The sequence below is a fragment of the Pseudorca crassidens genome, chromosome 10 (genome assembly GCF_039906515.1).
Source record: "Pseudorca crassidens isolate mPseCra1 chromosome 10, mPseCra1.hap1, whole genome shotgun sequence".
Lineage (NCBI taxonomy): Eukaryota > Metazoa > Chordata > Mammalia > Artiodactyla > Delphinidae > Pseudorca > Pseudorca crassidens.
This window is the reverse complement of record NC_090305.1, coordinates 84042193-84058472: the sequence shown is the minus strand read 5'-3', so window position 1 is coordinate 84058472 and position 16280 is coordinate 84042193. Positions and strand designations below refer to the sequence as shown.

Sequence of the window (16280 nt, the reverse complement as noted above, 5' to 3'; positions counted from 1 at the left end):
CCTAAGCAAAAATAACCTGTTGAAAGTAAGTTTAAGCCAAGTCTAAGGTAGAAGAGCAAAGTTTGTTGTTTTTTTTTAAGTTCCTTGAATTTGGAAAGATGACTGGTCATAGTATTGCAATTTTTTAAAAAAGAAATCATAATTGGGTTTCACTGAGTCACAATTTACCCTGAAATTGCATTACGTTAGAGAAATCTAAGACTTGTAAATGCACTTATTAACACATCTGCTCTAGACTCTGTACTGTCATTAATCCATCATAGGACTCCTCCACTGGGCCTCAGAATCCTTCTCAACACAGATCAACAGGAGAAACCTAAATGCCATTTCTGGTTCTCAGTGAATAAAGATATCACCACCATTTGCCATTTTGCCGGGCAAACTAATGCTAAACTCATCCCTGTAGTGTAGGTTCTGGATTTTATATTGGTTGCCTTATACTTGGCAGTTCAGAGCTTCATCTCAGAAGTTTGGTAATACTTGCTTTCTATGTTTCTTTTTCACAGATAATCTATTTTTCATTTATTCTGCCTCTGTCCTACCATAACTGATTTCCTGCTCTCTCTTTATAATAGTTCAAAGACAAAAATAATATCCTTTACAAGAATAAGGAAATGCCTAACAGCAGAGAAACATGCAGTCAGATAAAAGAAATCGCCTTATTTTCCATAAAATGAACTTAGTGGCTCTGGTCCCTGTTGAACATGCTGGAAGGTGAGAAGCTGTATACAGTGGCTGTGAAAGTTGCGATAGCAACCAGCAAGTGATTTTTCCTCAGTGAAGAGATTTTTCCATCAGTTTTCACTTGACCTTGAGCACTGTGTTAGCCATGAATAATTAATGGTACTTATTACAGTAAGGTTCCATTTAACTGACATTATCAGGGAATTAGATGCCTTAAATGAGTGAATTGTCAAGATACTAAGACTTGCTTCCTTTACGGGCTAAAAAAATCTTTATTATAACGATTTCGGTGCATATTTTTCTCAAACGTGTGGCAATATTTTGTGACTTATTGACATTCAAGGAAACATAAACATTTATTTATTCAATACATAGTTATTGAAGCCTTATATGTGCCAGGTACTGTGCCAGGTGCACAATAAACAGGAAAGACAGAGTGTCTGTCTTTATAAAGCCTCTGTTCTGGTGAAGAAGAGAGAAAAAGAGGGAATCACACTGACGCGCCAGGATAAGAGAAATAAAGACTTGTGAACTTCTTTGAATTAGGTGGCAAAATAGTTAAATTCAGAGTTGGCTGGGTTCTCGAGAACAGTTTGCCTTGCCACTCTGATTGCTGGGTCTTGAGTTCTTGTGATCAATCTTGGTAATGTTTGTACTTCCTCCCTTAAATTCAGCTAGTTTCTTGCTGCTTGCTACCGCGCCTACTATCTTTCTGTTCCTCAATAATGTGCATAAAGTGACTAAAGGAAGGCTGGCACATACACGGTATATTGGTTATCTATTGCCGCATAATAAATTACCCTGAAACTTACCAGCTTGGAAGAACACACATTTATTATCGTACAGTTTCTGTGGGTTAGGAATCCAGCCCACTTAGTGGGATCCTCTTCTTCAGGGTGTCTGACTTGGCTGCCAATCAAAGTGTGAGCCAAAGCTGAGGTCTCATCTGAAGGCAGGATTCATTTCCTCAAGGACTGTTGGACTGAGACCTTCAGTTCTCTGCTGGCTGTTGTCTGGAGGCCACCCACAGTTCCTCATTACATGAGCCTTTCCAAGAAGGCAGCTGGCTTGCTTCATCAAAGCCAGCAAGAGAGCATCTTCCAGCAAAATGGCGGTCACAGTGTTCTGTAACCTAATCACAGAGGTGACATTCCATCACCTTTGTTGTATTCTATTGGTTCCAAGCAAGTCACTAGGTCCCACGCACTCTCAAGGAGAAGAATACCAGGAGGGGGATCAATAGGGACTCCCACGGAGGCTGCTTACCCCACATACCAAACATAACATTGTATTGCTTTCAGAGGCCATAGCAAACATCATTCATCAATCATGGCGTGCTCTCCCACTGAGCCCAGAAAAAGTTTCAAAATCCTACCTAGTGGACGACTCCAAGAGGCCTATTACCAATCAGTTGGTGAGATAAAGCCAACTTGCCGTCTCTTATTTAAACAGTAACATTCCAAGTCATTGCAGCGGAGAAAATATTGAGGTCAAGGATCTAGACAGAAACAGAGACTGTAGTTAGAAAGAGAACTACGACATGGCACAACAATAACCATCGTTTGCCAAGTCAATGAGAAGGAAGCAAAGCTGTTAACAGAAATCAACTGATAAAGTCTTAGAGGCAAATATTTCATGGTAAGGACCAAGAATCAAGAAATGCACACCAGGGCTTCCCTGGTGGCGCAGTGGTTGAGAGTCCACCTGCCGATGCAGGGGACACGGGTTCGTGCCCCGGTCTGGGAAGATCTCACATGCCGCAGAGCGGCTGGGCCCGGAGCCTGTGCTCCGCAACGGGAGAGGCCGCGGCAGTGGGAGGCCCACGTACCGAAAAAAAAAAAAAAAAAAAAAAAAAAAGAAATGCACATCACCTCATGCAACAGCCCTCTGAGATCAGATCATATTATGGTTGGACACACACTAGAAGAATCCACTCCTGATCAGGATGGAGGTTACTCCCTTGGCTATACTGAACAAGAGTTATCATCATTTTAATCAATGAAAAATACCAGAGATGGACATCAGATGCTATGACCTATCCTTTGTCTCTGTCTTATGCCTGTAAGATTTGAGGGTGTCCCGGTAATGTCTGTAGCAGCGTTTTTCAACCTTTCTTCACACATACACCCCCTTTGCATAAATATAAAATCTCATTACCCATGTGCAAAGGAACTTCTCTACTCCCCCTTCTTTGAGACTCATCACATTATCTTTGCATATTTTACTCCTACTACACAGTGAGGACCTCCTTATTTTTAATGAATCCTTTTGTGTGTGTCCACACTGGCTTTGGACTCCTAAAGCCTTTATCTTTGTCTATGGGGCTTCTAAAAGGAATGATGATCTCCAAACTGGGGGATTGCAGTCCCCCAAGAAAGTAAGACTTTTTAATGATTTATTTTAAAATAATTTCAGGGAATTCTCTGGCAGTCTAGCAATTAAGACCCCGTGCTTTCACTGCTGTGGACGAGAGTTCAATCCCTAGTCGGGGAACTAAGATCTCGCAAGCTGCACAGGGCGGCCATAAAATAAAATAAAACAGGAATTCAAACTTTCAGAAAAACTTCAACAGTAGTACAGTGAGTTCCTGCATACTCTTCATTCAGGTTCCTCATGTTTTAGTTATCCCTCCCTGAATATGTGTACTTACATTTTTCCAGAGCCATAAAAAAGTACCCTGCAGAGATGACACCTGTTATCCCTTAATACGCCAATGTCTCTTTCCTAAAACTAAGGGCCCTCTCCTACATAGTCATAGTACAGCCAGGAAACAATCATGCTTTCTAATCCACAGACCTCTTTTGCATTTCACCCATTAACCCAATAATGCCCTTCACAGGTCCAGATCCAATCGTGGTCATGTGGTGCATTTAGCTTTCAAATCTTTTTAGTGTCCTTCCATTTGGGACAGTTCCTCAGTACTCCCTCACCTTTTGTGTCTGGACATTTTTGAAGAGTACAGGCCAATTACTCTGTAGAACATCCCTCCACTTGGGTTTGTCTAAATGTTTCCCCAAGATGAGGTTCAAGGTATGCTTTTCAGGTGGAAATATCAGAGAAATGATGCTCTGCTTTTCTCAGGGCATTCTATCCATAGGGACCCAGTACTTGTCCATATATAGTGTTTGCCACTTTCTCTAATTTATAAGTATTTTGTATTTAGTGATAAGTTATGTTTTGTGGGGAGATACTTTGTCCTGTTCCGCACCAGTTCTAGCCTCCATTGATGATTCTTGCTGGAATCTGTTATTTCTCGGATACTTGCCACAAAGATTTTTAAGGGCAACTTTGCACGAATAGTTTTAAAGGAATAATTTCCAGATTGTCAGCTCCTTTCTAGACGCATCTAAAACTGCTCTGAGAACATGTGTGTGGCATGCTGGTTCTCCTGCCAGAGCTTCAAACTGCAAACTCCTGGGGACACCTACTCCAGCACACCACAGACACAAAGAGAAGGATGTACCTGGGCTTGTGCCATGGGCCCCAGCTGGTCCCCTCTCCCACTTCCCCTTTCACGGCTGCCTTTTTCCCCTTTTATCAAAGAAAGGCCCACCTCTCGCCCATCTGAATCTTACTGTGATGCGTTCCCCCAGGGTAAAAAATCCAGGACTCCAAACAAAGGAGTGACTCAAAATCTAGCTGATAGTGTTGAGAAAATGAATGATTCTAGTGATTGGGTTACAAACCCTTCTCAATTCTTTGCTTTCAACAAACTTGAAGAAGGATCTGATGGAGTTGTCAGTTGGTAGAGCATTAAAAATAATTTTTGATGATAGATCACCGTATAATTTCTGACAAATAACTTGGAAGAGTTTAAAGAATTGAGTGGGGACTTCCCTCGTGGTGCAGTTGTTGAGAATCTTCTTGCCAATGCAGGGGACACGGGTTCGATCCCTGGCCCAGGAGGATCCCGCATGCCGCGGAGCACCTGAGCCCATGCGCCACAACTACCGAGCCTGCACTCTAGAGCCCGTGAGCCACAACTACTGAAGCCCACGCACCTAGAGCCCATGCTCTGCAACAAGAGAAGTCACCGCAGTGAGAAGCCCGCACACCGCAACGAAGAGTAGACCCTGCTCGCCGCAACTAGAGAAAGCCTGCGCACAGCAACGAAAACCCAAAGCAGCCAAAAATTAATAAATAAATAAAAAGAATTGAGTGATGTTGCTGTAACAAAACTCTTTCCATTTCCATCTACTTATGTGAACAGTTTTTCAGTACTTACAATTGTGATTAAAAGGGGGAAAAAAAGGAGTGAAATTGATGCTGAATTCTGTCTCATTTGGACAATAAGAAATATTCCAGAGTTAATAGGAGAGAAAAGCTCAATCTCATTTAAGATACACACTTCCATTAAAATTTTAGTTCTTGTGTTTTGTAATTACCAAAATTTATAATATTTATAATATATTTGTTGTTTTGACCAATTAAGTACAAATAAAAGTAATTGTCATAATAACACAGGTGAGGGATAAATAATGTTCCAGAAACATTTTAGGGGTCACGTGAGCAGCAACGTTTGAAGAATATTGCTCAGAAAAACGCTTTCCCTCTGCCTATATTACTCACAGAATTTCTCTGGGGCTTTGTCTCCTCTTTCCTCCAGCCAGCCTTTGGCTTCTTATCCAGGGTTTGTCTCCACCTTACTGTAGGAGCTCTGCTTACCCATCACACCCCACTCCAACCCCCACCCCAGTGGGTCTCCACCCCTAAGTCAACGACCAGCCTTGCTCATGGGCAGGAGGAGGGGAGTCGATATCATCTTCATAGATTCTCAAACCAAAGATTATCCTTCAGGTATTGTATTCACCTATATTTCTAGGACACATGGTCCTTCTCTGAGTATAGTCAGGATCTCGTATCCAAAGAGGAAAAACGTGTCTTGTGGCAAGTCCCCCTTGTCAGGATTCTGTGTGAATAAGGGCCATCTTGCTCAGAATACGTGTACCATATCAGGCCCACTAGACTGGGGATAAAGCACAACAGAGTCAGGGAGAAGAAGAAAGCCATTCCTAAATTGCAGGAGCCTTGTTAAAATGCAGATTCTTGGGCTTTGACAACAAGATCATCTGATTTGGCGAGCGTGGGGTAAGGCGCAACCTCCACCAGGTAACGTTGTTGTGTTTTGGCTTTGCACCAGACCTTGAGGATCGTTGTCTTAGAGCCTGGTCCTGGATCCTCGTCTGGGCTTCTCAGATCCATTCTTTTGTTTCTATACAGGTGCTCCATACTCCAAAGAGTTCAAATGGATCAGTAAATCAGCCAAGGGTAAGTGAGCTGTTAATGTAGAAACTTTTATTTTGGTCGTGTATTCCAGTTGGATTATGTACATGCAACGACTCTTGTATATTATACTTAAAATATTACCTCTGATTGGAAGTATAATCAAGCACGTAGATGATATCAATAATTGTTATAAATTCGATTGAATTTTTAAGCTCCAAAAGACATACGTGAATAGGGAAAATAAATTTATAGAAAAAGAGCTATAAATGGTAAATATATTTTAATTAATATTCTCTAATGAAATATAAAAGTATTATGTGTTAACAATGTAATCATTTTGGTGAAAATCCATGACAAGGGTGTGGTAAAATAGATATGAATGAAGTTAAGACTGTGGACCTGTGTCATTCCCACACAATTAATATGGCTGTACCTGTCCACAATATTTTAAAATTCTATACTCTTTTAGCCAATAATGCCACACCTGTAAACCTACTTAAAGGAAATGCAAAGTTACTAAACTTGTTCATTGTAGAATTATATATTAGTTGTAGACTGTTAGTAGCAGTAAATAAATACAACTGATACAAGTGACTGGGGTAGATTAACTGGAATAGTATACAGTTTTTTTAAATGTTGTCAAAACACATTTAATTTGTCTTGTTTTTTATAGAGGCATAATTGAGGTACAAAACACATTTAATGTTAAAGAGATAATCTTCAGGATAGAATGCTAAATGGATCCCCTGTGTGTGTGTGTGTGTGTGTGAGGGAGAGAGAGAGAGAGAGAGAGAGAGAGAGAGAGAGAGAGAGAGACACAGACAGACAGAGACAGACAGAGACAGCGAGAGAGACAGAGAGAAAGGAGAAGGGGAGGTAGGGAAGGAATCTAAAACACGCATACAGTAAGTAAGAAACAAATAGACAACCATGATGGTGAGATTAAGGGTAATTTTTATTTTCTTGTTTACAGTTTCTTTAGCTTTTAAATTCTTTGCAATGCATGCATCAGTTTAATGATCCCAAAGAGCATTGCTTTAAAAACCATACTGAATGAGTATTCCAACTTCTGAACTGCTGGTTTTGAGGAAAAACAGATTTTGCAGTCCACTGGCAACGTATTTGTGGTGTCCATTCCCCTGTTCCCCCAGCCTGTGGACAGCAGCTTGACTGAGAGCTAGACCTACAGGCTGATGTCTCTCTCTCTCTCTCTCTCTCTCTCTCTCTTTTTCTCTCTCTCACGCGCACACACACACACACACACACACACACGATCAGAGGATATTCTAGTGTGTCCCTCGAGAGCCTACTTCCTTTCCTTTATCCTGAATAATTTAAATGAAGCTGAAGGAAGCTGTTCTTTTCCACGAGCTGATATTAAAAGGTCAAGAGAACCATGCAATGAGTTACTTTCATCTGTTAGTGTTATCATGATTAAACGTCCTCTCTTACATTATTCATTCATTCAACAAATAGTTTTGAGTGCCTATTAAACACTCAGGTAGTCACTTTGATGGAGATGAAGACGTATTCATTTATTCATCTGTTTAGTCAGTCAATAAGTAGTATTTCCTACAGTCCTTACCCAGTGTGTGACAGCCACTGTTCGAGACACTGCAAATACAGTGGGGAAACTAGATAGATACGGAGCCTACCCTAAGGAGCTCATGGTCCACTAGGAGAGAGAGAAAATTTAATAAATAAAAATAATTACAGTTTGCAGTACTCTCACGTAAGAATGCCCAGCGTTGCAACAGAGACTAGCAGTGGTACTACCTAGATCAGGTAGTCCAGGAAGGCCTCTCTGATCAGAGAACTTGGGTGTGACTAGGAGAGCAACAGGAAACCATTCAGGGGTGAGCTGAGTTCCAGGCAGGGTGGGAGAGCACATTCCAACCTGAGACAGGAAAGGATGTGCAGAGCTCTGGGGGTAGGGAAGGTCTCCATGGGATTGTCCTTAGCAGGCTCTGAGGGGGAGTGGGCAGCCTTTTGCCAGGGTAATGAATTTGGCTGGATCCAACACAGAGTTCTGTGTCCAAGTTTGGGTCTTAATGAGCAGAAGAGTCTATAGACATAAATAAGTTATAAATCAGAGGTCAACAAGCTTTTCCTGTAAAGGGCTAGATAGTAAATATCTTTGGCTTTGCAGGCCTTTGGGGTCTCTGTTGGGACTACTCAACTCTGCCATTGTAAAGGAAAGTAGCCAAAGGTAATACGTAAAAGAATGGGCATCCTTATTTACAGAAACAGGCATGGGCCAGATATGGCCCACAGGCTGTAGTTTGCCAACCCTGGATGTAAAAGGAAAAGTTATAAAAATCCTCAGTCATGCTATAGGACATCAGAGAAAGAGAACATGACTTCCTGTGGTGAGATCTGAGCTGGGCCTCGAAAGATAAGGAGAATTCAAAAATGAGATAGTGGGGGAAAAGAAAATGTAGGCAGAGGGAACGGTAGCGGCCACAGCCCAGAGGCAGGAAAGTCCAGAGCCCACAGGGAGGGAGTTACTAGTTCAGTCTGCCTGGGGAGTGGTGAGGAAGTATAGCTCTTGTATTCCTCAGCTATTTTGAGGAACCATGAAGTAGCAGGCACTGCACTAGACAGTGGGGGACAGGGATAAAGAATGAATAAGGGATGATCCTAGGAACTCAGATACTTAGAGGGGTTGACAGATACATAAGCAAGTCATCCCACAATTAACTCAGTTTGAGAAAATCAGGGAAGGCTTCTCAGCAAGGATGAGTCAAGAAATTAACGTTTTTTCCTTCATTGTAATTGTTTTATTTGGGGCTTGAATAGGTCAATATATTCATATGCTAGAAAATTACAGAGGTACCGAAGGATATACTGTGAAAATTCTCTCTCTCAACCTCTATCCCTCAAGCCTACTGAATACCCACCCTACCTCACCCCCAGGACAACAACTGGTTTCTTCTGGATCCTTCCAAAGACCATCTATGCAGATCCAAACAAACGAGTGTGTTTGGGGTTCTTTGTTTTTCCTCTTGATTACACAGATCATCAGAGCTGAATCTTTAAGTATAAACTTTCCAGAGAGGAGAAAGGCAGTGGAGGTTAAGAGAAAGCAAGTGCTTGAAGATGGGGGGAGGAGAGAAGGGGACAGGAGATGGCACAATGCACGGGCTGGCTGCATAGACAATCGGTTCTGTGTTGCTGAGCGTTAAGTGTGAGGCAGAAAGGTAGGGGAGTCGGATCCTGGCAAGCCTTGATTGCCATGTTGTGGGACACAGATTTAATCTGGTTGGTAGCAGGACTCCAACAAAGAGTTTTAAGTGCAAGAGTGACATGTGCTAATTGGTGTTTTAGGAAGATCATTCTAGCAGCTGGTAGAAAACAGATACACAGGGGAGCCTTGAACACCACCTGGAAAAGTAGACCTTCTTTCCTTCCGTCAGTGAAAGTCAATGAAGGTTTTTAAATAGGGGAATAGCAATATCAGAGGTATGCCTCAGGCAGATTAATCTATTGACACAGTGTTCGATGAATTCAGACTAAGAGAAAACCAACCAAGTGACAATCTAACTCATCACCAACCCTCAGCAGAAATGTACATTCATTTACTTTTTAACTTTAAGAATGAAATCTGTATTAGTAATCTACTGCTGAATAACAAACTACCCTAAAACACAGTGGCTTCAGAGAACCCATGTTTATTATCCCACAGTTAGCGTGGATCGGGAATCTGGGCATGCCTGAATTGAGTCTTCTGCTTCGGGGTGGCTCACAGCTAGAATCAAAATGTCAGGCAGGACTGGGGTTTCATCTGAAGGCTCAACTGGAGAAGCATTTACTTCTGCACTCATGTCCATGGTTGTCGGCAGGATTCGGTTCCTGGAGGGTTGTTGGGCCTTAGTTCCTTGACATGCGGGTCTCTCCCTGTGGCAGCTTGTTTCATGAAAATGAACAAGGTGAGAGGGCAGTAGAGAGAGTCTGCTGGCAAGACGGACGCTAGACACATTTGTAACCTAATTGCAGAAGTCATGTCCCATCATCTTTGCCGTTGGTTAGAAGCAAGTCACTAGCTCCACTTCCACACTCAGGGGCAGGGGGTTACACAAAGGCATGAATACAAAGAGGTGGGATCGCGGGATGTTGATTTTGAAGCTGCTTACCAGGACAGCATAACGAGGATTGTTCCTGCAAGTATTGCAAACTAGGACGAGGTCTGGAGGAATAAAGCCAGTATTGTTCCTCATCCATGATCTAGTCAGGAAATCATCTTGCTCTCCCCTGGCCTGTTGATTACCACCCTCATTACCATCACTGCTGTACCGCTGTCATGTTTGTCCACTTCTCCTGATGACAAAATGCCACCCCTCTTGAAGTCAGAGCATCTGGGAGTATTTATATGCAAGCTGTGCTGGGCTGACTCTCCCTGCTGGAGTCGACTTGTTGTGAAAAGTTTCTTCCCAGCTGCTGCTGCAGATTATTTATGACATCCATTGACTAAAGGAAACACCTTTAAACGTGAAGACAAATTCTTCACTCATCCCTTACTCTTTCCAACAGAACAGACTGGTTGGCTTGGTAAAGACTTGCTTCCACTCCTAGCAGGGCTTTATAAATCCGGTGTGCTAGAGGGGGGCCTACGGCAAGCAACACAGAGAATGCCTGGAGGAACTCAGAGCTCAGGATCCAGGCTGCGTAAATTGCCGTTCCAAACCAGAGAGAAATTAGTCCCATAGAAATCACAACAGCTACCGTTGTGTGTGCGTACGGTGTGCCAGGGATGGGGTAAGAACCTGACCTTCACTATCTTGTTTTAGTTCACTAACTGAGCAAGGTTAATGCTGTTATCTCCATTTGACAGAGGAGGAAACTGAGACCCAGACGTCGAAAAGCTTGCTCACACAGCTAGGAAGTATAGTACTGCGATTCAAACAGTGTTAGTCTGGTTTCGAGCCCTCTTAAATTAGGAACCAGCAATGATTTGTCTTTATGAACAGTCATGTTTTGTCTTGAATTACAGAGAGGCCTCATCAGCTAAGGATACTTTGGGGAGGAGAAGCGGGGGTGGGGCGGGCATCATCTAGACTAAATCAACTTGGAAATCAAAATGCCATTGTAAAGAGTTGGGGGGTGGTTATTAGAAGAGTCTTTAAAAAATAAAAGTAAAAATAAAGAGGAAGAGTTTATTTGGAAAAGAAAAGTTAGGTCAGGAGTCAGCAAATTTTTTCAGTAAAGGGCCAGATAGTATTTTGGGCTTTGTGGGCAATGAGATCTCTTCTGTGGCTACTCAAGGCTTCAACTGTAGTGTATAAGCAGCCATGGACAATAAGTAAACCAATGGCATTGCTGTGCTCCAATATTTATTTACAAAATCAGGTGGTGAGCCAGATTTGGTCCTCAAGCTATAGTTTGCGGATCCTTGACTGGGGTCATAATTGTATATAGTGATTCTTACAAAAAGCACGAATCATGTGAGGGTTTTTCTTGACATCATGTTTCTGACAAAATATATGCTAACATTAATACAGTCGCATCCCTTCCTGTTTGACTTTAGCAGTTTTATCAAAAAGAGTTCACCGTGCAAAAATACTTGGGAGCTTCTTCATTTCCTCAGGGCCTCTCACAATCCTTTGATAGCCAAATAATTATCTTTTGAAAACACTAAAACATCATCGTTTTGGATTTTTTCTTCTTCAGGTGTACATTTGTCTAACTCTGCTAGATCCTTCTTTCTACATGACTCAAATAGTTTTCTAACATTTTTTCATCAACTTTGTGAAATCTTGTGCTATTTGTAAGATTTGCTGTTCACTTTCCAGTAGATTTTCATCGTGTTTGCTTGTTTGTTAGGTGGGCATCCGATGGACAGCTAGGGGAACCAGCTAAGACTATGACCTAGTGAGCAAAATAGATGCTAAGGAAGGATTTGAGTAGAAACTAATTTTGAAACAGTTGTGTCATTGGTGGATATTTTCCATGCTACCATGATCTCAGCTTCTGTTCACAACTTGCTACCTGCAGGTTCTTAAATAATGAATACTCAGGTAATGAAGATCTTCCCCATATGGTTTATCCACTTCCTTATGCATACATTATTCTCTTGCATTCAGTTTTCTATTACAGGCATATATCGTTTTATTGCACTTTGCTTTATTTCATTTCACAGTGATTGCATTTCTTACAAACTGAAGGTTTGTGGCAACCCTGCAACAAACAAGCCCATTGGCTCCATTTTTTCCAACAGCATTTGCTCACTTCGGGTCTTGGTTTCACATTTTGGTGACTCTTGCAATATTTCAAACTTTTTAATTATTATTGTATTTGTTTTGGTGATCTGCAATCAGTGATCTTTGATGTTATCACTATGACTCACTGAAGGCTCAGAGGATGGTTAGCATTTTTTAGCAACAAGGTATTTTTAAATTAAGGTATGTTATTTTTTGGTTTTAGACTTAATGCATACTTAGTAGACTACGGTATATTGTAAATACAACTTTTATATGCACTGGGAAACCAAAAAATCTGTGTGACTTGCTTTATCACAACACTCATTTTAATGTGGTGGTCTGGGCTTCCCTGGTGGCGCAGTGGTTGGGAGTCCGCCTGCCGATGCAGGGGACACGGGTTCGTGCCCCGGTCCGGGAAGGTCCCACATGCCGCGGAGCGGCTGGGCCCGTGAGCCATGGCCGCTGAGCCTGCGCGTCCGGAGCCTGTGCTCTGCAACGGGAGAGGCCCCAACAGTGAGAGGCCCGCGTACCGCAAAAAAAAAAAAAAAATGTGGTGGTCTGGCGCCAACTCCACAATATCTCTGAGGTATACCTATGTACCTATCATTTTTTGAGCATCTACTCTATAAAAAGTCTCTTTACTTGTACAAATATCCTTCTCTATCTAAACTCTCACTATCTAAGCTCAATAACCAAATAAGTTGAGATAAATTTTCCAATAAAATCCTTGCTACCTAAAACTCAGGAGCCAAATAACTTCTAGTGGCAGGGCAGGAATGAAGATGCAGACGTAGAGAACGGACTTCAGGACACATGAGGGGAAGGGGAATCTGGGACGAAGTGAGAGAGTAGCATTAACATATCTACACTACCAAATGTGAAATGGATGGCTAGTGGGAAGCTGCTGCATAGCACAGGGAGATCAGCTCGGTGCTTTGTGAGGACCCAGAGGGGTGGGAGAGGGAGAGTGCGAGGGAGGGAATGTGGGGATATATGTATATGCATAGCTGACTCACTTTGTTGTACAGCAGAAACTAACACACCATTGTAAAGCAATTATAATCCAATAAAGATATAAAAGTAAAATAAAATAAAATAGATTTTTAGCAACAAAAAAAAGCATTATATCCCCTGCTATACAAATTGAATACTTTTAGTCTCATAATGCAGTTAATCTTTGACTAGGATGGGGTATTTTCTGTTTTTTACTCTTTCTTCTAGCAACTTTGAAAAGTCTTTTACTAACCCCACCTTCCAGATGGATATTCTGAGACCCTAAGACAGCACGTTAACTTGCCCAAGGTCTCCTAGCCGATCAGCAGTGAAGTGAAATTCAAAGTCAGGTCCCACTGGCTCTGAAGCCCATGCTCTTTTCTCCACATGCCTTTTAAATATGGAATGCATGTTGCTGAAAGGCTCATCTCTCTGTCTACCACATGGTCAAAGATACAGATTCCTAAGTCCTTTGAATCACACTTCAGCTAATAAGGCTGATTTTCCATCATAAGTAGCCATGCTGCCATTTTTTAAAATCCTGCAGTGCAAATCTAATTGTTAAAAGTAATGCAGGGCTTCCCTGGTGGCGCAGTGGTTGAGGGTCCGCCTGCCGATGCCGGGGACACGGGTTCGTGCCCCGGTCCGGGAGGATCCCGCACGCCGCGGAGCGGCTGGGCCCGTGAGCCATGGCCGCTGAGCCTGCGCGTCCGGAGCCTGTGCTCCGCAACGGGAGAGGCCACAGCAGTGAGAGGCCCGTGTACCACAAAAAAAAAAAAAAAAAAGTAATACAGTTACAGCACAGTTCCCCTGTTTATTATCGAAGTGGTTCTCACACTGTGGTCCCAGAGCAGCAACGTCAGCATCACCGGGAAACGTGTTAGACATGCAGATCTCAAGGCCCACCCCTGACAAACGGAATCAGAAACTCTGGGCCCGGCAATCTGTCCTTGCACAAATCCTCCCGGTGATTCTAATGCACAGAGTTGAGAACCACTGAATTATAGGATGCATGACAATGGTCTCTGCTGATTCTTGCAATAAGAACCAGATCGTATGAGTGCCAGAAGTCCCGGTGGTTTTTAGACTGTCTTAAAGCTCTGAGTAACGCTCCCGTTTCCCTTTTCATCATCCATTCATTCATCTGACAAATACTGCGCCCCTACCCTGCATGAGATAATAAGCTGGGAACAAGGTGGAGAAGAAAACGCACACGGCCCTAGTCTCCCTTGGGTTTATAACCAGATGTGGGAGACAGACTGAATTCCCTACAGCGTAATGGTGCCGGGAGAGGTCCAACACAGGGTGCTGGGGGCGAGGGTTCACTAATCCAATCCCGCAAGTCAAGGAGAATTTCCAGAACAAATGACTCAAGAGGATAGGAGTCCAGAACTTTCTGAGGCCTAGTGCTGTGGGAGGTTGTTCTCTCTCTCCCTCAGGTCCACAGCCTGCTTGAAGCAGCTTCAGATGGAGTAAGGGAGGGCGGGGGGAGCACTCAACCTGTTGCTTCCAACTTGTTGCAACATTTATCTCCGACACGCATTAAAAACATATGGAAGGTCAAAGCTCCATGTGTTCGCTTGGTAGGGGAGCAGAAAATTGGAAAAGCAAATATGCATACCTCCCCGATCCCAACTGTTGGACTCTTATTGCCAATTTACGTAATTTCCTGTGCTTATTTCAAAATAGTCAGGAGGGCAGGAGGCATTGTGAACGCCATAACTAGGTCATTTAGACTAGCAGCTGCTGGCACATTCCCCTTTTTCTTGATATAAAAAAAAAAAAAAATTCCAGTGGAATTTGAGGGGAAAGCATCTTTGGGGAAAGGAATGAATAGTCTCTTCTCAAGAGAAATCAGTTTCGATTCAACACGCCATTCACAAAACAGATTCCCACTTATTCATTCAGCAAAAGTGCTTTGTGTGACTTTTAGGCACTGACAATGGAGGTGGGTGCTGGTGACATGACAAGTACAAGGAGGCACCCGACTTCACGGAGCTTAGAGGACAGACATGGAAAAGGACATTAAAAAGGTCATATTTAATAAGAATGTGGGCTTCCCTGGTGACGCAGTGGTTGAGAGTCCGCCTGCCGATGCAGGGGACACGGGTTCATGCCCCGGTCCGGGAAGATCCCACATGCTGTGGAGCGGCTGGGCCCATGAGCCATGGCCGCTGAGCCTGTGCGTCCAGAGCCTGTGCAAAAAAGAAAAAAAAGGAATGTACGAGTACAACTGAAGATTGTTAAAGTGGTGAAATAATTTCTATGCCGATTGGTGAATGGTATAAGTTTCTTTCTGTAATCCAGAGATGTCCAGGGCCTGAACAGGACCTGGAGTGGCGTTACAGTGCCCATCTGCTACTCTGGGGCTGGGGAACAGCTAGCAAGACAAGGGACTTGGGAGGTGCCACTGTTGTCAGAGGTTCTCCTGACCACATGGGAAGCTCTGGAATCCACAAACACGCTCCACCTGAATGTGCAGGTAGCGTTCCTCACCAAAACAAAACAGGCCAGTGGTGGTACCTCACCACTATTGATGTAACGGGGAAGTTGTTGGAACACATCAATGCGGATTCCTCTGTCAAACCATAGCCCAGAAGGGACACATTTAGCGAGTGGCGTCCACATCAGAGATCACACCACACCAACTATTTTTAAAATTCAGGTGACATACTGTGTGAGTTTATTTTATTTTTTTTCCTTTGATAGCATCCTTCTTTTTTATTGGAGTACAGCTGATTTACAGTGTTGTGTTAGTTTCTGCTGTACAGCAGAGTCAGTTATGCATATACATATATCCACTCTTTCTTTTCCCATATAGGTCATTACAGAGAATTGAAGAGAGTTCCCTGTACTATACAGTAGGTTCTTATTAGTTATCCATTTTATATCTAGTAGTATGTGTATGTCAATACCAATTGTGTGATTTTTAAATAAATTACATACTGTTTGATTCCACTGACACTACATTCTCGAAATGACAAAATTACAGAGATGGAAAACAAATTCGTGCTTGCAAGAATTGGGGACACGGTGGGAGTGGTGAAGAAATCAACTGACTCTTACTATAAAAGGGAGAACACAAGACACCTTTGTGGTGCTGGAATAGTCCTGTGCTTTGATAGAGGTGGTAGTTAAGTGAATCTACACATGTGGTATAATTGCATAAAGCTACACACA

The 16280-nt window shown here is 42.7% G+C and overlaps 1 long non-coding RNA gene across 1 annotated transcript in view; it reads left to right on the top strand.

Annotated features, from left to right (window-relative positions):
• Positions 1-4901, top strand: part of LOC137233130 (uncharacterized) — a 286294-nt gene extending 281393 nt beyond the window's left edge. Inside the window, exon 5 of the long non-coding RNA XR_010947308.1 lies at positions 4561-4901. This is a non-coding gene — a long non-coding RNA (uncharacterized lncRNA). The remainder of the gene's footprint in view (positions 1-4560) is intronic.
• Positions 4902-16280: the final 11379 nt, after the last annotated feature.